The sequence below is a fragment of the Chlamydotis macqueenii genome, chromosome 3, assembly GCF_036417535.1.
Source record: "Chlamydotis macqueenii isolate bChlMac1 chromosome 3, bChlMac1.mat, whole genome shotgun sequence".
NCBI lineage: Eukaryota > Metazoa > Chordata > Aves > Otidiformes > Otididae > Chlamydotis > Chlamydotis macqueenii.
In genome coordinates, this window is record NC_141558.1 from 2,617,603 (window position 1) to 2,645,060 (window position 27,458).

The window sequence follows — 27,458 nt, forward strand, 5'->3', positions numbered from 1 at the left end:
TGAGAACACCTTGAATTGCTTTGATCAACTCTTTTCACTGATAGCTAAAGTGATGGCCCTAAGAAGACTTCTTAGAACCTTTCTATACCTGTGGTAATGGTGATGCAGGATTAGTGAAAAGGAGGGAGAGAGATTAAAGGAGGAGGTATTTTTGAGAACAGTTCCCACACCAAGTATTGCCTGTCACGTTCTATAATTTATCAACAGCCTGACAGCCTATTTCAGATTTGGAAACCTCCCAGAACTGTAAAATAAATCAAGTCACCCTTCGTTTAAGGAGTACTTTACTTTGCCCTTATCTTAGCTCCACTGTTTGTGGAATAGCGTAAGGAGAAGGTGGCATAATCTAGCTCTAAATTAAATGACTTGGCGTTTTTCCAGTGCCTACTTTTTCCTGCTACCATGAACTGTGTCAAGATTTTTTTTTTTTCCCTCTCAGTTGGCTGTAACCAAAATGTCATTTTTGTCATTATTGATCCTTTCTTGTTCATGTCTGAAAGTGCTGCGTGTGAAAGTCCTGCTTCCTTGGTCTAAATTTACAGCCAGTATGCACAAGTTTCCTTGTCCTCACTTCTCCGTGAGTATCTTTGCTTACAGTTCCCTTATCTTTCATGTGTTGCTTTTGGTGGAACTCATATAAAATATCCGGTCTGGTTGATGAGAGAGGAGGGAAGAAGGCAGGGCTCTCTTCATGCTCATCTTTCCTTTTTTTTTTTGTTCCTTTTTTTTTACTCCCCAGTAATGTGTTGTTGAACTGTGACATCTCAGAAGCTGTCAGTCAAACTGTCAGACCCCTTTTATAAGTGCGTGATATGAAATGATGACAAATTTTCACTTCTGTCTTTTTAACGCTGCCTTTTCTCCTTGCTATCATGCCGTTACAGTGGTGAAATAAATTATCTATCGGTGTTATCGGTGACTTACCTTTGTACCTTCAGATCTCCCCTTACTATGTCAGGTGTTCCCTTGGTGACCTCTGGTCTAGAAACTTCCATGATTGTTAATTTTTCCTTAGGCAATTCCCGACTAGCTCCACAAAAGATGTGACTTCTGTTGTGCTCGATGACAGGATACCAACTCTAGTTGGTCCTGGACTAAATGAATCATCTACTGCTGAGGTTTGTTTGCAGAATGTGTCTTCCATAGAAGTGTCATTTTGAAAGGACCTTTGGCCGAAGGTTCCAACTATTTCTGTGATTTTGTTTTTCACTTGTTGGTTTCCAACTGACCTGTGCTTGCAGCTTCGAGGAAGAAAAAGTTTGATGCAACAAAGAGCAGAAAATAATTTTTACTGCTTTCTCGGGGTGGGGGAGCAAAATAAGAAGAGGAAGTTATAGAAATAATTCCTCACTCTCTCAGTCTTGTAGTCCCACTGGCTACGAAGCCTCTTTATCCATTCACTCAACTAGGCAACATTCTGCATTCACATGTCTTATATGCATACATTTTAATATAGAGATAAAATATGTGTATATAGGTGTGTAGATATAGAAACACAGAATGGTTTGGGTGGGAAGGGACCTTCAAAGCCCGTCCAGTCCAACCCCCCTGCAAGGAGCAGGGACATCTCCAACCACATCAGGTTGCTCAGAGCCCTGGCCAACCTGGCCTGGAATGTTTCCAGGGATGTTTTCCACCTGTGCCAGTGTTGTACCACCCTCATTGTATAATTTTTTTCCTTGTGTCCAGTATATACATACATTCTTATATATATATGTATGTATATCTATAAAGCAAAATGAAACTTCAAATTCTTAGAGATTATTGTGTAAGCATGAGTGCTGCTATGTGATTACTTAACGTTTACAGTTTTGTGAAATAAACCCCCACGTTAGAACAACTTTCAGTGTTTAGGCTGTATACCAAGTCTTTTAAAGTGTTTTAAACTACAGATGACAAAACTATTTTCACTTTTAAATGTACTCATCGTGGTGGTCTAGATCCATCTTTATTTTTGAAATAGAGGGTGTACAAACAAATTTCCAGTTTGGTGTTCGACGCCAGCTTTAGGATAAAGGTGTCTAAGCTAAACTTATGGTCCAGACTGGTTCTAAAGTCAATGCAGTTGGCTGCCAAAAGGCATTTCTAGATTCCATCATTAAATGGTTTCAAGCAGAGAAGGGGAATTCATCTGTTCTGATGCCCTTTCCTCTCTGTTGCCCACAGAAAGAACTTTATGTCTTCGTTAGAGAGGTTTTAGATAAGCATATTAAATTAGATAAACCTTAGAGTTAAAATTTAGAGATCTTATTTTCCTGCTATTCATAGAATCATAGAATCTTTAAAGTTGGAAAAGATGTTCAACATCTTTGTCGGCGATATGGACAGTGGGATAGAGTGCACCCTCAGCAAGTTCGCCGACGACACCAAGTTGTGTGGTGCCGTCGACACGCTGGAGGGGAGGGATGCCATCCAGAGGGACCTTGACAGGCTGGAGAGGTGGGCCCGTGCCAACCTCATGAAGTTCAACCAGGCCAAGTGCAAGGTCCTGCACCTGGGTCGTGGCAATCCCAGGCACAAATCCAGGCTGGGCAGGGAATGGATTGAGAGCAGCCCTGAGGAGAAGGACTTGGGAGTGCTGGTGGATGAGAAGCTTAACATGAGCAGGCAATGTGCTCTTGCGGCCCAGAAGGCCAACCGCATCCTGGGCTGCATCAAGAGGAGCGTGGCCAGCAGGTCGAGGGAGGTGATTCTCCCCCTCTACTCTGCTCTGGTAAGACCCCACCTGGAGTACTGTGTCCAGTTCTGGAGCCCCCAACACAAGAAGGACATGGACCAGTTGGAGAAGGTCCAGAGGAGGGCCACGAAGATGATAAAAGGGCTGGAGCAGCTCTCTTATGAGGCCAGGCTGAGAGAGTTGGTGCTGTTCAGCCTGGAGAAGAGGAGGCTCCGGGGAGACCTGATAGCGGTCTTCCAGTACCTCAAGGGGGCCTACAAGAAAGATGGGGAAAGGCTGTTTAGTAGGGCCTGTTGCAATAGGACGAGAGGTAATGGTTTTAAAATAGAGGGGGGTAGATTTAGATTAGAAATTAGGAAAAAATTTTTTACGATGCGAGTTATAGAACACTGGAACAGGTTGCCCAGAAAGGTGGTGGAGGCCCCATCTCTGGAAACATTCAAGGCCAGGCTGGATGAGGCTCTGAGCAACCTGACCTAGTCAGGGATGTCCCTGCTCCTTTGAAGGTCCCTTCCAACCCTAACCATTCTATGATTCTATGATTCTATGACTTCTAAGGTCATCCAGTCCAACCATCAACCTAACATCACCATATCCACTAAACTGTGTCCACATTTAATCGGTTGATGATCTAGATTTTTTTCTTCAGTAAACAAACAAAACAGTTTGATATCATGACAATGGTATCTTAGCAGGTGTGAACTTTCGATGTGTGTAATTAAACCAAGTTTTATTACTGATCTTTGGCACATTTCAGAGATTCGCTGTAGTTTCAAAAGGCTGTATATTGAAAAACACTTTGTACACCACTTTCTGCATGAAATGTAACAAGGAAAATAGTTTAATTGCATTTTGATTTTCAGTTCACTGTCCAATAATTTTATATAATTGTTTATTAGAGATTATTGCGGTCTCTACTAGAATAATTAAAAGTTGAAAAGCAATAAAAAGAAGCAATCATGTTGCACAACAGCGTAGCTGCTAGATTTCGCGTGTTTTCTTCTGCAGTTATTAAACAACAAAGATATTTTTCTAGTCAAAGAGATTTTTCAAGAATTGCATTACCAGCTAAACAATTTCAAAAGCTGCATTTAATAATATTGTAAAATAGAACTATTTCCCATGGTTGACTGAATAATGTAGCTTTTTCGAATAGTACAACCCTTAGCTAATTAACTGGGTACTTTCATATCAGTAGCTGATTATTGCTTCTGGAAACAATCATTTAGCCACTGAGAGAGGAACAACACATCGTAATAAAGACATTTTTCCTTACGGATCAGCTCATTAAAAATTTTCTAATGCATGTCACCAGTCAGGCTGTAAAGTAGTTTTGGCTGATCCTGTAAACTTTCATGGATTTTTGTCTATAAATTCGGGATATAATGTTCATTTTACTGAGGAGTTTCATAGAATCACAGAATGGTTAGGGTTGGAAGGGACCTTCAAAGCCCACCCAGTGCAACCCCCCTGCCAGGAGCAGGGACATCTCCAACCACATCAGGTTGCTCACAGCCTCATCCAACCTGGCCTGGAATGTTTCCAGGGATGGGGCATCCACCACCTCTCTGGGCAACCCGGGACAGTGCTCCACCACCCTCAGTGTAAAAAATTCCTTCCTTATGCCCAGTCCGAAGTTGCTTCCTTCTATTTTAAAGCCATCACCCCTCGTCCTGTCCCAGCAGGCCCTGCTGAAGAGTCTCTCCCCACCTTTCCTGCAGCCCCCTTTGGGCACTGGGAGCCGCTCTCAGCTCTCCCCGGAGCCTCCTCTTCTCCAGGCTGAACAGCCCCAGCTCTCCCAGCCTGGCCTCACAGCAGAGCTGCTCCAGCTCTCTCAGCATCTGCGTGGCCTCCTCTGGACCCTCTCCAACTGGTCCATGTCCTTCCTCAGAGTAACTCTTCAGAGTCTTCAGAGGGAGAGCAGAGCATGTGACTTGTACAGATGAAACTGTGCTGTTGGCTTCCAGTGGTCTCTGTTACGCTTAGATTGGTAATAAATTCGGGTCTCGTGTTCCTCTGTAACATTAGAGTGAATAGCTTTTACATTTAGCTGTGCAAGGAAATAAACCATTGAACCTACAAACTTATTCTAGATTTGATCATTTCAATTTTATCTTATTTGAACACTTCTCAGTAAACATAGCAATGGGGCATGAGTTACAGCTGCAGCGGTTTCTCACGTCACTCTCTGTTCTTTCATCAGCTTTGTGCTCTTCATTTGTCGCCTCCCCTGAGTCATCAGTGTTGGTCTAATGGACTGGAACAGCCTAAGGTGAATGGTAATTACTTATTGAGTTGCTGATAGCCCAGATGAGAATAGGACTTATTAGATCAGTAATAATGGAAATCTGTGTTTAATGCAGAAAGTTTAGAGTCTAAAAGAAAAGTGTCTGAATATATAATTTTTTTTTTCTATGCAGGGAGTTAAAATATTTGCTATAGAAAGGTTTAAAATTAATTATATGAATCGTGTTGTCAAAAGAAGACGTTCCAGGAGGTAAGCGTAGTAAAAGTGCACTGATTGTAGTCTTTCCTAACAAAACAATAAAAAGAAAATGATTTTGAAACTGCCTTTTTTCTGTGACAAAATAGGAAAGAAAATGTTCAACTCCCTATCAAGAAATGTGTACAACCTGCTTACATCTACCAAACAAGCAGTGCCCTTAAATTGTCTGAAAAGCATTGTCAGAAACACTTCCGTTCCCGCTTCGTCTGCGCTGGGATGATCAGGGCTCACCTCCCGTTTGGTTTCAGAATTGCAGACGTTCTGGGTTGAGATCTTGTTAAATCTTTTTACCTGCTGTTGTTAGGGTGCTAACCTAACACTCCCCACCCTAACCTGCTTGGGTGGGGAGTTATAAGGAAACATAACCTGTACAACGTGGCCACTGATATTTTGCTTTTTTTCTATTCTTTTACTGTTCAGATGAATAAGATCTGTTTTTTCTTCCAATCTTCAGTGTATTATTGCAGGCGTAGACTTGGCTTCCTTTCATTATCCACTGAAGTAATTTTCTAATTCGTCATCATGAAAGTCCTTTATTAAAAGGTCCGCAGCTGCGTTGTTAAATAAAATAACAATAATAACAATAATAATTTGTGTTTACTGACATACCCAATTGAGAATGTGGTGCTCCACTGTAGAGGATAATGTAGAACATCTAAAGAGAGATGACCCTTTGCTCAGGAGGATTGTAAATTGCTTTAAGAGTAGATACAGCAACTGTGTATAGTAAAAATTAGGAAGATTAGAAGGATGAGAGAGATTTGACAGGCTGAGAGAGCTGGGGCTGTTCAGCCTGGAGAAGAGGAGGCTCCGGGGAGACCTGAGAGCGGCTCCCAGTGCCCAAAGGGGGCTGCAGGAAAGGTGGGGAGAGACTTTTCAGCAGGGCCTGCTGGGACAGGACGAGGTGTCATGGTTTCAAAACAGAGGGAGGCAGATTTAGATTAGACATTAGGAAAAATTTTTTTACACTGAGGGTGGTGGAACCCTGTCCCATGTTGCCCAGAGAGGCGGTGGATGCCCCATCCCTGGAAACATTCCAGGCCAGGTTGGCCGGGGCTCTGAGCAACCTGATGTGGTTGGAGATGTCCCTGCTCCTGGCAGGGGGGTTGGACTGGATGGGCTTTGAAGGTCCCTTCCCACCCAAACCATTCTATGATTCTGTGATGAGAATAATATCCATCATCTACAGATGTTCCCACCCTAATGTTTGCCCTGAAATTTTACCAGGTTTGCTACAGTATTTGTTTCTCTAGTGAACCAGTTATATAAATACAGTCGTAAATAAGAGCAAAGAAAGTGTGAGAACCAAGAATAAACGAGATATATCGATCGGTGAAAATATGAAGTATGCATTTCTATGCGCTAGGTTTTCCTCTAGTAAAAGAAAATATTTTAAAACTTTCCAAAGGAGAAGTGTAAGTGATGCTAAAGAACTAAAATTAGAAACTCCATTACTGCTTTAGATTCTTCTGTCATATTATTTTAAACAAACGAGACATCTTGTAAATACCCGGCCACATGAGACGTCCCGCTGATGAGGGAAGCAATTTATTGCTGCTGTGTGGTTTACCATAGAGAGTTTGGAGACTCTCTTTCTATGATATTTACCTGAAATGTGAAATAACATTTTGAGCACCATTGTCACAAAAAGCTCAGCCTAATTCTGAAACAAAGAACCTGTCTTTTTCTCTAAATTCCCGTTTTTATGATGCTGTTCTAAGTTAACCATAAATGCTTCTTAGAATCTCGTGTTATTGGTAAACAATATTTGAAATGTCTTCTGTGCAGATCAAGTCTGAAAGACCCTTGAATACTTTTTCCATTTGTAAGAGAAACTTTGCCTTTAAGTAAGCCAAGAGCAGACTCTGATTTCTGTTGTGTTACTTGAATCCTTAAGATTTACTCTTGATCCTGTTTAAAATTCACCCTGATGCTGGGATAACCTGAGAAATTCATGGCTGGACTTGCCTAACGTTCTTGGGATTCAGAGAGTCCTTTCCACTGTTACGACCATGAATATTATTTTCATGTCAAATAAATCCCAGGGAATCTCGGCTCGTTCTAGGATTCCTTGCGTTGTTCCTTCCTCATCTTTCGGACAGACTAATCCTTCACGGCCAGTCATGCAGTGGTAGATCTGGATTAAGATCGAGATTCAGGTCTTGCTAGAATCTGCAAGGCAATATCAGATCTTGTGCAACATCTGTGTGGAAATGTTGAATGAGCTGTGGCACAGATCTTGTTCAAATATCATGGATTAATTAAAAAAAAACCAAAACTTTTTTACATCCACTTACATTGAGTGCTTTCTGACTGTAATAGTTTAAAAGCACGTGTATTTTATCTAACTTATAGTCTCATCGTTTGTATTTGAAGAACGGTCTGGAATTGCCACATTATTTTGTTATCTTGGCTTTTCTGTCTTTGTTTTTATAACACTTCCTATAATCCTAGCCAGAATCTGAATAGCTGACTTGATTTCCTCTCTCCCTCTTGAGTCGTCAGATCAAGCCACATGTGATATTTAAAGGCAGTTCGTTGCCTACTTTGGTGAGTGATTATTGCTTATTGTATTCCTAAATATTGCCTTCTTTATTTTTTTTGGCTTTAGGGAGGTTCTATGCAAAATATTTCAGTTTACGTTAACTACTGCCGTAAGTTCCTGTCAAGCCAAGAAATGAGAGCTGCCTGTGGCTAGACAAGTTTGTGTAGATACAGCCGATGCAATAAGATCTAAACAACGTGCTGTAAATCGGAGTCTTATTTTCAAAATCACAGAGTTAATCATATTTCTGTCAGGAATTTGCAACTGAGATTAATTACTGAGTTTTAAATATTCAGTCACACATGCATGTAGATCTATGAATATATGCGGGGTAGTTAATTTGAATTTGCGAGGTTGTCTTGTTTGTACCTGCATTGCTAAATACTTCTGTCCATGTAATGTATTAGTCATTGACCCTCTTTCTATTAGTTTACTTGTTGTTTACAATCGCTTAAAATAAAAATTTCCTGTTTCAGGTTTCTTTACTGTTGACTCAGAAGAAGCTGAGGATGGTGGTAGGACAGGTAGCTTAGACCCTGGGACACGCATATTCAATTTCCTTATCTGCTGCTGGCTTCTTTTGTAGCCAGAGGTGCATCAGGTAGCTCCTAATTCTGCCCTTCTGAGAGCTGTGACTATAAATTCGTTAAAACCTATGAAGTGTGAGATCCTATGTAGGCTTTCAAAGCAATTGAGACAAATTACCAGGGTGGATTTTGAATTCTACTTCTTGAATGCTTTCTTACGTGATTTTTAAAATTGTTTTTCGTTGAACATTTATAGCACGAAAATTCTATCAACTGAATGTTTGTAGAAAGCAAATACAAAAGTGAAGCGAACATGGTTAAAGCGAATTAATTTCAAATTGTGAATGATTTTCATTAGAAAATACTATGACTTTGTTGCCAGTAAGTATTCATCCAAGTCTACATTGAAAGTATTACCACAAAGTTTTTTGTTTCGCCTTGGGGAAGGCAGTGAAATTTGGTAAATAGAATGGTATATACATATTAAGTGTTATAAAAATTAAAGGTAACTGTGCTTTCTTTAACCCGTCCACTTGACCATCCTCTTTCTGGATGAACCACTTCAGAGAACCTAGATTAGTAGGTTTACATTAGATATTAGGAAAACATTTTTTTACGCTGAGGGTGGTGGAGCACTGTCCCAGGTTGCCCAGAGAGGCGGTGGATGCCCCATCCCTGGAAACGTTCAAGGCCAGGTTGGCCGGGACTGTGAGCAACCAGATGTGGTTGGAGATGTCCCTGCTCCTTGCAGGGGAGTTGGACTGGATGGGCTTTAAAGGTCCCTTCCAACCCAAACCCTTCTGTGATTCTATAATCCCACAGAGGTCACTACTGACCTCATAATTGTTTTATTAGCTTACATTAACCTAGCTGGTAAATCATCATCTCTTTTTTTTTTTTTTTATATTCTACACATAACTTCGATTTCCAATTTTCAAATAACAAATAAAGTTCAGCAATAACCTTCTTAATAAAGACAGCAATTATTTTTTCATTATTCCCTCATGGCTTGTTAAACTGGATCTAGAGTGTTTTATGGATCTAGAGCAATAAACATGATCTTATTTCGAGAGGTATTATAAAATGTAGAGAAAAACATAATTAATTATTGTTATTGGAAATATTAAAAGTTTTAATGTGAGAATGTCAGAAAAATGTAGTAATTTTTTTTTCACTGAACAACAATGTTTTCGGGCTCTGATAATGTCATATAGAGCCTTTTGTCGGTGAGCATTACTAATGAATCTTTGATAGGCAGTAGCAGGTAAAAGTTGCCACCTGAATTTTGGCAGCATCTCAACTCTATTCCTTCTACATTTGTATAAAGACAAATAATAGCTCTTTCAAGGTCTATCTTTAAAAATAAAAATTAAAAAAAAGGAACCCTAACTTCCAAACTCTGTGAATTGTAAAATTTTGCAAGTGGCTCCATTTGTGACTTCTTAGAATGCTACTTGAACCTTATGAAATCTACTGACTGATGGTCTTAAACAGCAGTGCCCAGATTCCTCCAGCACATCACATCTGAAAAACCTCCACAACCTTTTAAGCCTTCAGGCAACATCTGGAGTAGTGAACTAAAGCAGAGCCAAGGCCTGTTCTTTGGCTTTGAGGCCACTGGGGTTGTTTGGCCACCTTCATGCTAGCAAACTATTTTCCAAACCATCACGGGCACATCAGGACTGCCTGACAGGAATGAACCTTGACCTACTCTGACTCCTGAAGCTTGCTGGGAACTACCTGGGAGAGTACTAGAGAGAACCACGAGGAAACTGAAGACCATGTAACTGTGTAGAGCTTTGTGGTCCTGCCCATCTGCCTCTGCCACTATTGGTTTGTTATCATAGAATCAAAGAATGGTTTGGGTTGGAAGGGACCTTTAAAGCCCATCCAGTCCAAGGCCCCTGCAAGGAGCAGGGACATCTCCAACCTCATCAGGTTGCTCACAGCCTCATCCAACCTGGCCTGGAATGTTTCCAGGGATGAGGCATCCACTGCCTCTCTGGGCAACCTGGGACGGGGTTCTACCACCCTCAGCGTAAAAAATGTCTTCCTTATGCCCAGTCTGAATCTACCTCCCTCTGTTTTCAAACCAAGACCCCTTGTCCTGTCCCAGCAGGCCCTGCTGAAGAGTCTCTCCCCACCTTTCCTGCAGCCCCCTTTGGGCACTGGGAGCTGCTCTCAGGTCTCCCCGGAGCCTCCTCTTCTCCAGGCTGAACAGCCCCAGCTCTCTCAGCCTGGCCTCACAGCAGAGCTGCTCCAGCCCTCTCAGCATCTGCATGGCCTCCCCTGGACTTGCTCCAACAGGAGTCAGATTTTTAAAAGATCTTACAGTATTAAGTGCTGAGCTCTTATGAAAATCTGCCATCAGTTCAATGGGAGCTGTTGAATAATTCTGAAAAACTGTCCTTGATTATGTAGTACCATAAGCTGCAGCTGGCCATAATACAGGCGGCAAGAAAAAAGAGTGCAAAATTGGAGTCTCATTTGCAATGCTATTTCAGTAATATAAAGATAAAAATACTGTGGGACTGTTGTCGTTTTCTGCAAAGTAGGCATTATAAACTCAGGATACTCGATGTTATATTTACTTCTGGTAAATCAAGACGCGTTAAAGTACTAAAATCATGATTATGTTTTGTCATTTTATGAAGGCAAAAAATGTTTAAAAAATCCTCTTCCGTTTTATCTACTAAAAATCTGCTTTTTCAATGATGAAACACAAACGTTACCATGTATTACTCATACGACTGTGTGCGAAGTGACTGGTGAAATTAGAAAGCGGGATTTCCCAGCAGTTCTCTTTTATTTCAGGAAGGAAGGGATGCAGTGCAGGCAATATTCCCACATCCCTCGTTCATTACAACTTGTAAAATCGTTACACGTAAGCCAGCTGTAAAGAAATGATAGTGGTTCAGTGAGTTGTGTGTCACGCCACAGCCATGACGCACAAGCCCAGTTTGAGCTGCAGATAGGAGCTTGAGGTAGTTTATTTATAACCATTAAAACAATAATGGATAAATTAATTACACCCCATTTTATTAAATTACAAGATAAGCTCAATATGTCAATTAATTTCAGTGTATAATAGATCTGAATATCCAAATTTTGTTATTAAGATTGCTCAGAGCAGAAGAAGACTGGATAGAATGCTGAATTTCTAAAAAGAAACACATTCTTAATTAGAACTTTATTAGTTAATAGAAAGAGGAAATTTTTAGAAAATTGATTCTGTTTTCAAAGGACTGTGTTGCATCTTTGGATGACGTACTAAAATCTCCCGTGTTTCTTCTTCCACAGTCAGTGAAGAGACAGACTGGGAGAGAACTCATTCAAAAGGCAGTTCAAAGCTGAAAATTAAATTTTAGGTTGTTTGAATTGCTCTCCTCAATGTCCTATCTCCCTGTTGATCATACAGAATAATTTAGGGCACTTAACCTTGGGGAATATATCGCTTACGCCTGCCAAAATAACTACCAGATTCAGTTTCTTTCTTTTCGAAGGGAGAAATCCTTTCTTGGCACACTTCTGCCCTGGTTTTGGCCAGGATGAAGCTAATTTTCTTCTCAGTAGCTGCTGTGTTTTGGATTTAGTGTGGGATTTGGTGTGTGAAGAATGTTGATAATACACTGATGTTATTAGTTGTTGCTAAAGAGACCAAAGGACTTTTCCAGCTTCCTGAGTTTTGCTAATGTGCAGGTGCAAGAAGCTGGGAGGGATATAGCTAATACAGTTGACCCAAACCGGCCAAAGAGAGTATTCCATCCCATTCCATACCATTCCTACTGAACCTACTGTTCAGCAGGGCCTGTTGTGACAGGACAAGGGGTCATGGTTTCAAAATAGAGGGAGGTAGATTCAGATTAGATATTAGGAAAAAAATTTTTACGATGACGGTTGTAGAACCCTGTCCCAGGTTGCCCAGAGGGGCGGTGGATGCCCCATCCCTGGAAACATTCCAGGCCAGGTTGGCCGGGGCTGTGAGCAACCTGATCCGGTTGGAGATGTCCCTGCTCCTTGCAGGGGGGTTGGACTGGGTGGGCTTTGAAGGTCCCTTCCAACCCAAACCCTTCTGTGATTCTATGATTCTATAAACGTCATGCTCAGTATATAAGTGGGAGCTGGCTGGTGGTTGAATTCCAGTTCTTAGCCTGAGTGTAGCTTTGCGATGACTCTCCTCTGGAAATGGTTGAAGGTATTTTAAAAATGAAACTTTGGTCTCTTAGAGGCCAGAGATGCTTAAAGATGCAGTGAAACCAACATTAAGATGCCACGTAGACAGCAGGTAGGGCTGCAACGATGAGTTCAGTGCCCAGCCCTGGCACCCTAAGGTTGTCTGCCTTTTGCTTAGATTTTCTTCATTCATTTCAAATCCTCTTGCGTCTCATCATAAATCACTTACACTCTTTGGAAGGTACAAAATATGAACTGGAATTTTACTATGAAGCATCTATTTAAGATGGATCCTTTAATTGTGGGTATGGCTTTGTAGTGGTCAGTGCCTAGCTTGGTGATTGATGCTTGCTACGTTACAAGAAATGTAATTTGAGCCTAGAATCCTGGAGTAATTTATTTGACTTAAGATGAAAGTTAAAACCAAAAAAAAAGTTAAACTGCAGTAGCTGTTCAAGAGGAAGTTGTAGCAATTTTTAATAATCGGGGTAACTACTTCCTATTTTACTATAAAAATCGTCTTTTTTATAATCTTCCCCATCCACTCCAGAGACAATGAGAGAAGCAATATCATGACGTTGTTTTGCAAGGAGGACAAGCCCTTGGGATAAACTGTATTTAAGGCTGAGGCACATTTCCGAAGCTTTGAGACGTATCCGTCCTTTTAGGAAGAGAGTTAATTGACCCTTATTGTGCGGGTTTATAACGCTTTATTTTTGCCATCACATTATGAGCTTCTTCAAGCAGTAAAGTCACAATTCTCTTTCTTTTTTTTTGAAAAAGAAAAGCCAGCCGGCCTAACCTTGGCGCTCGCCGGTCCTGCCTTTGCTGGGCCGCCAGGGGATATTACCAGGAAAAAAAAGGCTGATGTTCGTCTGAAACAGATTGCGAGGGGAGGCCTGGACCCGTCAAGCTTAGCTGAGCATTAGGTCTGGTCATTTATCACTGTCAGATAGGCGAGGGGGGAAAAGAAGCACTGGACCGTTCCTCCTCATCTGCTGACTGACAGCTGACTGAAGCCGAACGCAACCTCCAGGCAGATAATCTGCCATCACGGGGGAACGTGGCTGAGAGAGATACTCTATCACCGCCTGCACGCCGCTTCTTGCTCAGAGCCGCTGACATCTTCACAAGGCGAAAAAAAAAAAGAAATGTCAGTTGTGCTTTAAGGGACCGTGGTGTATTGTGAGGCTTCGCTAAAGCGGCGCTGTACCTCATTTCCATGGTTGCGTCTCCATCCGTTTTGAAAAACACATGAACGGCCTAGCGGAGACGCGCAGTCCGGCATGGAAATGGTAATACGACGGCAATGTTCAGCTGAGAAAAAACACTGCTTGTTTCACCTAGGAATTTAATTCAGATACGCTGCAAAACAGTGTAATTGTTCAAAAACAGCAAAATTCATCCTACCAAAAATATTTAAGGAAGGGAAAAATATCTTGTGAGGGGAAAACTGAAATTAAAGCAAGAAAAATCTAGTAAGTCAAGATTAATAGTTGTTTCGTGCAACAAATATGTCCTGTAGGTACCAGTCTGGAGCAATGCTCGGCAAGATGGGCTCCCAAACCGGTGTGAGAATGTCCCGTGTTCAAAAATTCTTGCTCTACCGTTTAATGAAAAATTCTGCATCTTTAATTTTGTCAATCTTAAACTCAAGGTTTTATTGTTTTTAATTTGCTATTGTTTTTATTAAGAGTGTCTAATTTTGCTGTTCATTACAAATTATATGCATTAACTTAACTGGGGAACATTTTAATTGAGCACTGCTGGAGATTTTCCAATAAATTAACATTACATACTTTTAACAGATGTCTGAATTAGACTTTGTTATTAGACATTGTAATTAATAGAAGTATTACTCAAATTAAAATCTCAGGGTCTTAGAAAAATTAAATTGTAGATGACTGAGTGATGTTAACTCATTAATAGAGAGCGACTGTTGAATTCCCTCCGTTGGGTTTTATTAGCCCAATAAACACCCTTTTGCGAGTGCCTGGAGAGGGAGTTGGACAAACTCTTTGGTGTGAGGGACCGGGAATCAAGTGATTACCAGTGATACCGTGAAGTTCTTTAACCTGTCATTGTGTTAGTGGTATAATATGCGTAATAATCCCTTTCTGGGATGGTGTAAAGTTTTAGTATCACGTGTTGGTTAGGTTTTTTAGGTACAGAAGTCACAACAGGCTTGGTTGTTCACTGGCTTGGATCTCCAAATTTTTTTTTTTTTTTCATTTTCATGGAGAATAAATACAAAGCTGATATAAACCAGGACATTTGTTCAAGGAAGAATCAAGCTTCCTAAAGGTACAGAGCATCAATGAGTAGACAGAAAAAAAGTATGAGAGTGGCTTTTCTTTGGTATTGCTTCTCTAAGTGCATGAAAACAGACAGTCTGGTTGGAATTAAATCGATCCGATATTAAATCGATCCGGTATACGTATCTTTGTCTGAGCTAATCACCATAGGACCCTTCGTAGCAATTGAGGAGGAATAGTCACATAGAGGATGAGATTCATCTCCTCTGTATGCGGATACCGAAAAGCATGTGAATCGCTCAATACTGCGTATTTCTCCCCATTAGTCCAGGTGCTTTGGGTGAGAGGAACCTTCCCCGGGTCAAGCTCTTCCATATTATACTTCAGAAAAAATGAAAGTTGTTACACGTGGAGTGATCTCATCAGCTTGAATGGCCTCTTTGAGTGCAATATTACAATTTTGTAGTGTTAGTCAGAGAAGTCTGCATTGGAGAAGCAGTGTTTCTGAGTCCCTCCACAGGAAAATAAAGTTTGCATTATGTCTCTACGTGTGTAATTAAAGACTTGAAAAACCTCTGCTCTCCTGTTTATCTAGAAATTCATGGCCAGCCATCAATTTCAAAGGGATTTTCCTGCTTTGAACATATATGTGAACTTCCAGCAAAAATTACCTTGAATCTAATTTTGAGAAGCTATGACCATAAAAATTCCTGGGTGTTAAGACACCTAGTCTCAATTGGCACAAGACCTAACTTCTTTCAGGCTGAGCCCCCAGAAAGCGAGCATCCGGAATCAAAATCCCATTTAGAAGGTTATTTATGTAAATACTAATGTGGAAATTATAGAAAAGCAACCTACTTAAAAGGAATTTGGAGCATTTTACCGTTAAGACTGCACTGTTTTCTGTACCTAGCTTTTCTTCGCATAGGCTGGCCTAGAGTTTGGCATTGAGGTTGCCGCTTGACAGGGCAGGAGATGCAGAGCCAAGCAGTGCCAGGAAGCATACCAACAGGGATCGCATCCCCGGCAGCGGGATCACTAGGAGCAGCTGAGGGCACCTGGGTTTCCGGAGTCTGGCCATTGTAAGAGTTTATTTTTCCTGTGAATCTTCTGTCCTTCCCTCGAGCTGTGGTCCCTGCCCTTCTGGAGAGGTTTTTTTTTTAAGATCAAGATGAGGGCACAAGCTCCTCTTCCATAATAAGAAAGCAGTAGTATTCCTGGAGCTCCTTTGCATCTCCGTGCTTCATTGCAGAAATTCTGCCTAGAGCTTTGTGCTGGTTTTCATTTTTCATGGTGTACACATGATGTCCCAGTTGAGCATCCAGTGCATGTTTTATTCATGTGCTTTTCACCCCTTCTTTCAGATAATTAATAAAGCTGCTAGATAAAGCCAGGCTTAACAATCCTCCTTGCCACACCCCACTGGACATCTCCTCCCCGCTCGGTTCCACCGTGTTTATCGTTGTCCTTTGTTTGGATCTCTTGGTTTTCCAGCCTGTCTGATAGTATTCATAGCCAAGCGGTTCAGATAAGGGTTTTGAGTGGGATTTTGAAAGCCATTGTCTCGTAATTCTGAAATAAAGTCTGGTTGTATTTTATCAGCTTTATTCAATTCCCACACCAACAACCAGGTGCTACCGGAACTGCCTGAAAAGCGGTCGTGGTAGAGATGGCAGGGATTGTTTGCTTTACATGGATAACTCAATACCACGCTCTGCTCCAGGTTTAGGGCTTTTTCTGTGCATTCAGTGCATTGCTGCTCATTATAGGGAGTCAAAAAAGGTGGGGTGCTGTTATATTCTCTCGAATGATGCTGACCTGTTCAGGGATAATTATCAATGCTAATTACTCAACAGCAATGCACCGGGTCCCACACAGTAAACACAACACTATTTTTATTATTTTTATTTGGATTACCACACGTCAGGTTTTTCATCTACACTTCCGTAAAGGAGAGGAGGTTTACGGAAGGAGATAAGGAGGTAGCTCTGGTTTTGTTTACGGGCGTCTCCCTGCTGTGAGGGGGAGTGCCTCAGAAATGATGAGGAAACTTGTTAGAAAGTCTAAAAAGTGATGACTGACATCTCTGAGTGATCAGAGGTGGAACATGACATCCAACGTGTGCAGTGAAAGATGGCTGGCAGTGCAGTCTTGGTCAGGAGAGTCTTGACGGTGGACAAGCAACTTCTGTTTGGCACAATAGAGAAGCAATTTGAAGAAGAGAGTGATGTTGTCAAACTGATGGACTAGAACAGTGTTCTTTGCAGCAATATTCTTGGGGAATTTTAGTGCTCCAGAGAGCCTTAAGTCTCAAGGAAAGCATATTTTAGCAATCAAGGTGGGAGATAATGAGAACCTAAACAAAAGATTTGCACATCCATGTAGATAGTGGAGCCGTTGTAGAGGTATAAGGAAGATAAAATCTTGAACATTTGAACACCGCGTATCTTCTTAGAAGGAGAAATTATATTTGTATTTCCTGTTTAATTTTTAATTTTTGAGTGTAGGTGATACGCATTTTTGTAATCCCCCAACAGGCAGGCTAAAAGCCATGGGTTTTAAAAACCATGAGTTTTAAAAATGAAAACTGAAATTTTAATGTTATGTCATAACTCCCTGAGTTAGGTTTTTGGGAAGTGAAATGATGTGACAATCCCGAAAATACCACAAGAGTTGGCTACCGTGTGTCCTGAACATGTTTCTGTCTTCGTTACCTCTCCGAGCTGGGTGAACGCTCTGTTAATTAGAGGTTTATTACCCCAGCAAAGCAACAAAACTGCTTGTGAGACAGCCTACCTTCTAGCGACCCTTGTAGAGAGGAATGTTATTTTGCTCTGCTATTCTTTCCTTTGCCATTTTAATTGTATGTTTTACCGTTAACATTTGTCCTGGTTTATAACCCAGAATCTCCGTTGGTGTCAAGGCCAGATTTTAATAAATATGTATGTCCACACAGGTACATGTAACCCTCCCACAGAATACATCATAAATCTCAGTGATATTACTGCAAGTGCTATAGGTGGAATTCATCTGAGTTTGTCACTAGTTTCCTTACAATCAGTGCTCAGAAGTTGACATTTAAAAATATGATTAATTTTGTCCTGAAGAGAACATCCAAAATTTGTCAAATGAATCACTACAGAAGTGTCTGGCTCTTTCCAGCGTACAGAAGGATCCCAGGCTGAGTGCTGAGATGTAGATGTCCTTGTAGATGACTAAAGCTGAGTGGCACGAATCCCAGTTTAAGCGTATTTAATTTAACAACGTATCTATCCAAAAACTCAAAAGTTAAACTCCTGGCCTACCAAATCAGAAAATGCATCAAGCAGCACGTGTGGGTACAGTCAGGATGCGAGTGGCATGTTTATCTAGGTCTCAGGTACTTTCTGTGTGTCAAAGTCTCAGAATGGTTCGTGCCTTTGTCTCCTTGCAGCGTTAAGTCCATTATTGTGCTCTCTAGGATACTTTCCTCCGGTCATACCCCAAATATATCCTGATCCTCATATTTTACCTCCACACCCCACCATCCTCTGTCCCAACTGCCACGTACGCACTACCCCACCCTCAGTATGCGCATCTGCTCTCCGACTTTACGCAGAGCCCTACACCAGCTTTTCCCCTTGCCCTCTGCATGCTCCTCCAGCCGATCTTCCCCATCGCGCACGCGGTCTCCTCTGACCTTGCAGCCCATCTACCCTCTCACGTGCGCAGCCGGCTTCCCTCGTGGTCCGTCGCTGCGTGACATACTGCTTCCTATTAGCACAGTCGCATGGCTACAGGCGCAGCTGTTCAGCCGCTCATCTGCAAACCCCAGTAGATTGGAAATTTCAAAGTTGCTATTTCCCCTCCTCTGCCTCTCTGCTGCCGTCTTCTAAGAAATGAATTAATTTTCATTTTTGAAAACTTATTTTACTGTCGTTCCTGTTGGTAGGTTTCCCAGTAAGATCTGCAGAACAAAATCGGCGTGTGATAATCTCGCCTTTGTTCATTAAACAGAACCTACGTTTTCTGAGGAGTCCGTGTGTTTTGGGGTCTGAACTGACACGCTGTGCTAGGACGCATCACATTTGGTAGCATCAATCAGTTTCCGTGCAGTAATCTGTTTGATAGGATGGATGCAGCAGAACACAGTGTGTCACGTTGTGAGACATCATCTCCAGAATACATTTCAAAACTGTTTTCAGCTACCACTCTTCCTTTCCTGACCTATTTTAATAAGCAAAGTTATTTATTTTTCGGCAAAATTTGTAATTCATGTTTTCCGTTGAATGATATTGTACTTTTTTAGCAGTAGCTGGCAACCCCCATGTGAGAACAATAACACTACAAATAATTACCGTTACGTAGCTGACCTCTCTTTTTAATTGGTAATGACTTGACAGCTAATCTCTACTGCGTGACGGAGGATGGAACTGGAGACATGAGAGGTGAAAGGAACCCCGTAGATCATGTACGCCATCTCTCTGCCAATGCTGAGAACCAAAATGACTTGTCAGGGTTGGAAACATAAATGGCTGGGGTCGGGCAGCAATGTCCCTGTGCTGAAAATATCCTTTGGGACAAAGAGCGATCGGAAACATAACATTTAGGGTTTCATCTGATACGACATTAGATTTTCTTATTACACAGGAGTTTGCAGAGCTGACAGTTCTGCTCATTGAACTAGACCTGCAAATAAAGGAGAGCTTCTATTTCATCACCAGCTATGAAGAATTTATGGGCAAAATTCTGCCATAAATTACACATCTAATACCACTGTTAGCTCCACAGAGGCCTGAAGTAGAGCAGCCCTCTCTCTGTTGTGCTTCTCTTTACTCCTCTAAGGGTGTGCCCCTGGTGAAGCTGTGCTTCCATGGGTTTTTCAATGGAGTAGCTGCTTTAAATCCCCCAAATGACGAAGAGAGGCTTTCAGGGACAAGGATGAATGGGTGGTTTTAGATGGTTTAAGTTGAAAACATGGGAATTTAGTAGGTAATTCCTAATCCTTCAGCAGCTCTGTCTAGAATCATAGACTCATAGAATCATTAGGGTTGGAAGGGACCTTCAAAGGCCATCCAGTCCAACCCCCCTGCCAGGAGCAGGGACATCTCCAACCAGATCAGGTTGCTCAGAGCCCCGGCCAACCTGGCCTGGAATGTTTCCAGGGATGGGGCATCCACCGCCTCTCTGGGCAACCTGGGACAGTGCTCCACCACCCTCATCTTAAAAATTTTTTTTCCTCATATCTAATCTAAATCTACCTCCCTCTATTTTGAAACCATTACCCCAATGCTTGGGGTTATCCTAATTCTCAGTAAGGCTAAAGGTAGGACATCTATCCATCTACAAGCTTTCTCTTTAACAGCCAAGCTTCCCTTCTATCCTTTCCAAATCGTTATGAAACCATCTCAAAAGCATTTTCTGATATCCAGGAGATCGTCGGAAACGGAAAGAATATAAGTAAGATGAAAGATTTCCCCTCTGTCTGAAGAAGTAAGGTTCAGTATTAATGACTGGAACAATCCTGTCCTTGTACAATTTATAAAATCCTCCTAAATGACATAATTTGGTACGTAGTACATGCACAACTCCTCTTGGCATCAGATACCAGATTAGAGAACTGAACCCTTTGTTAAGGAAATATCTTCTGGGTAATGAAATAAGTAGATGGTTAAAAGTTTTGTGTTTATGCTTTTGTCTGAAAGAACTGTCAAGCTTACTCCTAGAATGACTGTCAGAGCAATGGGAATAACTGGTTTGATCAAACTACCAGCCATGCCTACTGGGAATGAGAAGACAAAAACAGAAAGATTCTGGCTCCGTGACAACTAGGCTTTCAAACCAACATTTAATCAGATTGACTTCAAATTGGACGAATCTGTTGGTAAAAGATTTATCAGAGATTTAGTAATTAATTAAAAAAATTTGAAAAGATTTAACAGATACTGTTAAACAACTTCACAGGAGTAAAGTGCAGTGAAAAAAAAACAACAACAAACCTTCTTGGGTTTAAAAAGTCAGGCTTCAAGGTTCATATTTAGGTATATAAATGATTGACCTGTTTTGCAAAAGTCCTGGCTGGTTGTGGCTTTCAGGGAAGTTCATAGAAATTCTCGAAGCCCAGAAGTGTTCAGAATCAGGTAATTTACTCAGGCACCTCGTTTTAGGCAGAAGTACAATGAAGGTCAGGTCGCTTGTCTTCAGAAAACAGAACTCCAAGCTTTTATCAAGTAAGTTTTATACTTCAAAGGATGAATAACACATTTGTTTCTGTCTTTTAACTCCACAGGCCGTATAGCCCAATAGAAGTGTACATTTTTGTCAAGTTCATTCACTGTTAAAAAACTAAGTTGATAAATTAATGACAAGTTAATAAATTGATTACAAGGGGTAATGGTTTCAAAATAGAGGGAGGTAGATTTAGATTAGACATTAGGAAAATATTTTTTACGCTGAGGGTGGTGGAGCACTGTCCCAGGTTGCCCAGAGAGGTGGTGGATGCCCCATCCCTGGAAACATTCCAGGCCAGGTTGGCCGGGGCTGTGAGCAACCTGATGTGGTTGGAGATGTCCCTGCTCCTGGCAGGGGGGTTGGACTGGGTGGTCTTGAACACTTCCTTCCCACCCAAATCCTTCTATGATTCTAAGTTCTTCCTGTAGACTTCAATATGGTTACTGCAAAGAATTTGACTGTTTAAAAAAATGAACAGGTATCTAATTCATTCTTGGTTAAATTAATTCATGGTTAAATTAAAAACAAAATATTTATTTGGAAGATACTGGTAAGTAAGGCTAATTTTGCTTCCTTCAAACTGAGTTTTTGTGTGTCACCTGTGTTGAACCTTTACCCAAGGGCAGTGAATTCCTTATTTTTACTCCTTAGTCCTCTTTAGCTTAGGATTTCTTCGCTTTGATGGCGCTTACAGACCTTTTACATGTTAAATGGTAACACTGCACTGCCAAACTTCCACCCTTTTTTTTTTCTAAATGTTGCAGTCTTTCACTGGAAATGAAAATTAGATAATTTGTTGTTTACAAGACAGAAAGGAAACCCACTGGCCTTCAATTATGTACTGTATATCGACGGTGCGCAGCGGTAAAAAATGTTACATGAAAAAGCAGTAGGGGATGATCAGCCCTGATCATCCATGGATCTCGCAGTGAGTCACCAGTCGTGCCATGAAGAACTTTTTCTGACTGTCTTCCTTCTCACAAAGCCCTTCACTTGTCTTCTGCTATGGGTTAGATTTGTGGTTACGTCAGCTTTTCAGACTGCTGGTAGTTCTGTCTTCTCCTAAAGCGGTAAAACTTCCTCAGCCATCGCAGGAGCAATGAATCTGATGCCTTCTCATTTCAGCATTTGTTTTACTGTGGTCTTGCTGGAGGGTACAAACTCCGGCACCAAAGTTAAACTTGGGCATTCAATGAATTTTTAAATAAGAGAACGTAGCAGCTGTAGGTTCCAGTGAAATGCCATCAGTCTGTCTCCATGTTAGGAGCTTTCAAATGGTCTCTGTCATCTTACTTTTTAATTACTTTGCTTTAGAGAGGTGGAGTTGTGACCGTGGATGACACACTCTGCTCACATTCAAAATTCAGGAGGCATTTAAATAACTTACTTATTCAATGCTGGACATTTTTCTTCATCCCTCTTTATTTAGATAATAGCAGACTTTCCCACACTGGCTTGGGTCTACGTTTTTGCCTCCAAACTGTTGTTTGAAATTAATATGGCAATCACGCCGAATATTATATGTACATGCCATGCTCAGCTAACACTCAGCATCGTGAGTGGTGATTTTATGTTTCTTTGGTGCCCATCTTGCAACTCTTATGCTATGTTATGGCTTATTTGCCACTTTTGGAAATAATAATCAGAGTTATCAGTGATCTGCCTACCACTTCGACAGCTGAGTGTTCGGTATAGCCAATGGAGAAGAACCCACCACGGTGGTGGTGTGATGGAAAGTGCAGGAAAAGAGGTAGAAAAGTGTTCTGGTTTTGTTCAGTGAGGGGGGTCTGTGGTGGTAGCTTCCGTAAGAAGCTGCTAGAAGTCGCTCCCCTTTGTTCAGTGAACTCGGCCGGGCCTAGGGCGGACCCACTGCTGGCCAAGGCCGAGCCAATTGGTAGCAGAATGTTCTGTGATAACGCCTCTGCGATAATGTATTTAAGTAGGGGAAAAGAGAAAAAAAAAAAAGAGAGAAGATGTGAAGAAGCTGAGCGGGAGGCATAGAGGGGAGGCACGAGCCCTGTGGGCCTTGCAGGCCTCACCCTCTGGCCTCCCGCCGGGCGGCGTCTGGGCCCGACTCGGCCCGGCCCGGCTGCAAGAAGTGGAGAGGAGAGGAGATGTGAATGAGATGTAAAAAGATCCTGAGAGGCGTCTGCCAGCCTGTTGTGAGGAACGGCTGCAGACGCCAAGGTCAGTGCAGAAGGAGGGGGAGGAGTAATGCGGCTCCTGGCCAAGATTCCCCTGCAGCCTGTGGTGACGACCATTGTGGAGCGGGTTGTCCCCCTGCAGCCCATGGAGGTCCATGGAGGGGCAGAGATCCACCTGCAGCCTGGGGAGGACCCCACGCTGGAGCAGAGGAGGAATGCGAGGAGTTCTTCCCCTGATGATGAAGCAGGAATGTAAAGCATTTTCCCCAAGTCGAGTCTGTTTTGCCTGTGACAGTAACTTTAAGGATTTCTCCCCGTCCTTATCTCAAACCTCGAGCTGTTTTTCTTATATCATCTCCCCCTGTTCTCTCAGAGGGTGGGGGGAGTGAGAGAGAGACTGCGAGGTCTGGTCCTGGTCGGGGCTGAACTACGACAAAAAGAAAGGGGCAAGGAGTCGTTCAAGAAGTAGCTGGTTTGCTTTAGGAAGTTTCTCCCTTGCACCATCACTGCTTATCCCTTTTCCTTTCCTCTCCCCATGTACCTATCATGTTTGAGCTGGTAGGAGATGGAGGACGCTTATGGCAATTGGTTAATCAGCTATTTTCAATTCAATTCCTGGCTGTACTTACTATGGAAAATTAATAGTCCTCGTGTCTAAATATGACCCCTACTCCTGGATTAATTTGATTATGTGAGAATCTCAGTTTTCATTTAAAAATAATAACTTTCTGGCTGCTCTGATAGAACAAGTTTGGATATGTAGTCTAAATATTCCCTAATGGTTTAAAAATAAAAAATAAAAATGAAGAACATATGAATCTCTTATTAATAAAAAATAATTGTTCTCAAATCTTTACAGTGATTGCTTGAGATGGAATATTTTGAGACCAGAAAATTTCTGATTTTCACTCAGCGCTGGATCAGCATTCTCTGACAGCTAGATCTTTTTCAGCAGCTTCATTTGGGTCCACAAAGAGAGAACTCGTGTTCGTTAATGGCTGTGGGCATCTTAACCTAGAGTTCCTCTCGGAGATCTTCAGTTGTGCAAAATGCCCTGTGTAGACTTTCTGCACTGATGATTTAATTATTGGTGTACCTTTAATTTCGTCTGTACTGCTGTGAGGGAGGGTTTTGCTTATGAGTGACTGGCTGCTCTGCGTCAGCCTGGTGCTTTAATTTTATATATTTAAGAAAGAAGCACCAACTTCAATCTCTAATAATTGCAAGTTCGATTCCATTAAAGGTCTGGTAAGTGCTATAAATTTTTGCGGCAATGACTTTATTATGAATTTAGCTTAACGGCAGCGAGTTTTTATTTAACTGAGCTTTAAATTTCCTCTGGGCTTATCACAGAACTGTAAATCTGTATAGAACCTAAGTCAGCCTGGTTTGCAAAGGAAATATTTTTTAGAAAACTTTCTCGTTTGAACATCAAAGGCTGGAGCACCTTTCCTATGAGGCCAGGCTGAGAGAGCTGGGGCTGTTCAGCCTGGAGAAGGGGAGGCTCCGGGGAGACATTATAGGGGTCTTCCAGTACCTCAAGGGGGAGAGGCTGTTCAGTAAGGCCTGTTGTGATAGGACGAGGCGTCATGGTTTCAAAATAGAGGGAGGTAGATTTAGATTGGATATTAGGAAAAATTTTTTTACCATGTGAGTTGTAGAACACTGTCCCAGGTTGCCCAGAGAGGCGGTGGATGCCCCATCCCTGGAAACATTCATGGCCAAGTTGGCCGGGGCTCTGAGCAATCTGATGTGGTTGGAGATGTCCCTGCTTCTTGCAGGGGGGTTGGACTGGATGGGCTTTGAAGGTCCTTTCCAACTCTAACCATTCTATGATTCTATGATCTTTCGTTGTTGAATTTATCTATTACTAGTGTGATACCATTAACTGTGAAGATAAATGAAGTATGTCCTAATAAATTAAACTGTACTGGAGAACAGGCCCAGAGACTGGAACTTGACTGTCCACACTGGTAAATTGCTAGGATTGGATCTAACATGATTTCAGCTAGGCTAATTAACACTCTCTCAAATAGTTTCTAGATATGACTTGCTTATTTTAATAGTTTGCTAGTGCAGATGTAGCCTAACCCATGTGTGGAGAGAGCTTTGCTTGAGCGTAGTGAATCTTTAGAGAAGGGCAATTGTAGGCCTATGTTTGGAACCATTGAGTGATGGGCTCCAAAGGCTGAGTTATGCCAAAGGAATATTGAGGACCTGTTTAGCAGCTCTTGATTATCTTTCCATATATTATGCGGTTTCACAGAGGATCCGTGAAGGATTATTTCTATAAAAATCCAGAGAATCTAAGGAGAGAGGGCCAGGACTGCGTGTATCTAAAGCAGACTTTGCCTGAAGCTAAAGCTGAATGTCAAGACCTTTGGGATATGTGTTGCTTTCAGCGCATAGTAGTTCTGTTCAGCAGGGAGCAAAGCGTGTTGCGGCTGTCTGTGAGGCTTAGTTTGAAAAATGGTAGAGAGTTTTTGCAGTTGAGGACGGAGCAGCGTTTAGTGGTTTTGAGGGGAAGTCACCCGTTGTTTGGTTTTGAAGTGACGTTCATGAAAATACTGACAGCTTGAATATCAATATAACAGAAATTAAAATTTATTCCTTACCAATTGGCTTTCCGTTGAAACCCTGAGGATCAAGAAGATCAAGAAGGTAGCACAAAGACATTAATGGCTTCACAATTCTTCCTTTTCCAAGTGCCTGGATGCTGTGGTAGTCCGCTGGAAGATTAATCCTGTAAATATTGACAGTATGAGGGTGAAACCTGTGGTTTTTTTACGAGTAGGAAGCCGAAGTTAACTTCTCACAGCCAGTTCAGCGTTCACCGATAATCTTTCCACGTCTCCATAACAACAAGTTTTATCTTACTTATTGCAAGCCCTTGTCTCTGGAATGATGATGAGCTTGGAAAAGTCATTTAATCTTTCTGTTGGCAAGTTACAGGGAAAGTCCTTCTAACTTTTTTTCTGATTCCATGGGGCCAAAATATTCCTGATTTTCTGGAGCTATTAAATCCAATTTGTAGGTGAGAATTAAAGCTTCTGTTTTCACAAGAAAAACTGTTCAGTAAAAAGCTCCAAAGTGCGATCTTCTTTGAATAGTGTACTTGTTGAGAAGCTCTTTATTTATATGTTGTAACTTTCTTCCTAAGGTTGACTGTATGTTTTGTGGAAGTCCATGTAATTTTTTTTTATTTTTTACCATTTAGTGCATCTATTACAGAGGGCAGGGAATACTGGACAAGTTGTAAAATAAAGTGTGAATGACAGGAAGATGAATAATTTTATCTTGCTAAGATCGTTTAAGCAAAAGTATGAAGGCATTGGAAGACAACTTGAGAACTATGAAAAAATTACTTTCATTCAAGCCTATCTCACCTCTGAAAGTTTAATTTTAATTTTAATATATTGAAAGCCTCACCATTTGAAATGATAACCACTTCGTGCATTATATATGTCATTCACGCTTTAAGTGAAGGCGGCTATCAGGACTGGGGCAGGGTTAGTTTGTTTGATCTTGCCTGATGTTTCATAATTTTTCTGACTGTTCGCTCATCTCATATGGTTGTAGGTCATGTCAGTTATACAAGCTCGAGCTGACGAGGTGGAAACTTTGTACGACGCGGGTCATATTACTCCTGCTCTGGACCTCCCAACAATTTTCTTCCTGAACACCCTCTCTTGGCTTGTGTGGCACAGGGCATTCAATCTTCCTAAAGGCAAACAATTGACTTCATGGCGCCTCTCAGTCCAATTCAGATAGCCCTGATTTTCCCTTCGCGTCGACTATTGATGAATGTTTGATGCCAGCTGGGATTAGTACCGTGCTTTGCCTCCCCTGCTAATGAAAAATATTGCTTTCAGAAAATTGGCAAGGCAATCCCATGTTCTTAATTTGACTTGTTTTATTCCTCACCAGGTTCTGTACGACAGGAAGCAAAATAATACCCATACTGAGAAAATCTCTTGGCTTTCTCCCTGGAAAGCATTTTGTGAACAGAAACCTGTGTTTTGAGTTCAGGCGATTTTATTTCTTTCCACCGCTGTTGACAATGAGTCTTAGTAGATAAGGAAATTGATGTGGGGATGCCAGTGAAAAGGATTGGGAATATTTATCCCTGGAAACGTTCAAGGCCGGGTTGGATGAGGCTCTGAGCAACCTGATCTGGTTGGAGATGTCCCTGCTCCTTGCAGGGGGGTTGGATGGGATGGGCTTTGATGGTCCCTTCCAACCCAGACCATTCTGTGATTCTATTCTTTTGTGGATCCATATACTTTATTTTATTTGGAAGTCGGAGAGCTCATTTCCCGGTTGTACGTTCAACCCTTCCAGGTTATATACACAACCCTGATTATACAATAGTGGTAACTTATATTATGACAAGAAGTAGAATTTTCTTTATGCTGAGGAAA

At 41.6% G+C, this 27,458-nt stretch overlaps 1 protein-coding gene across 3 annotated transcripts in view; it reads left to right on the plus strand.

Moving 5' to 3' along the window:
• The window catches only part of MSRA (methionine sulfoxide reductase A), a 290,212-nt gene that overhangs the window by 81,440 nt on the left and 181,314 nt on the right, over window positions 1-27,458 (plus strand). The gene's annotated exons all lie outside the window — the stretch shown is intronic.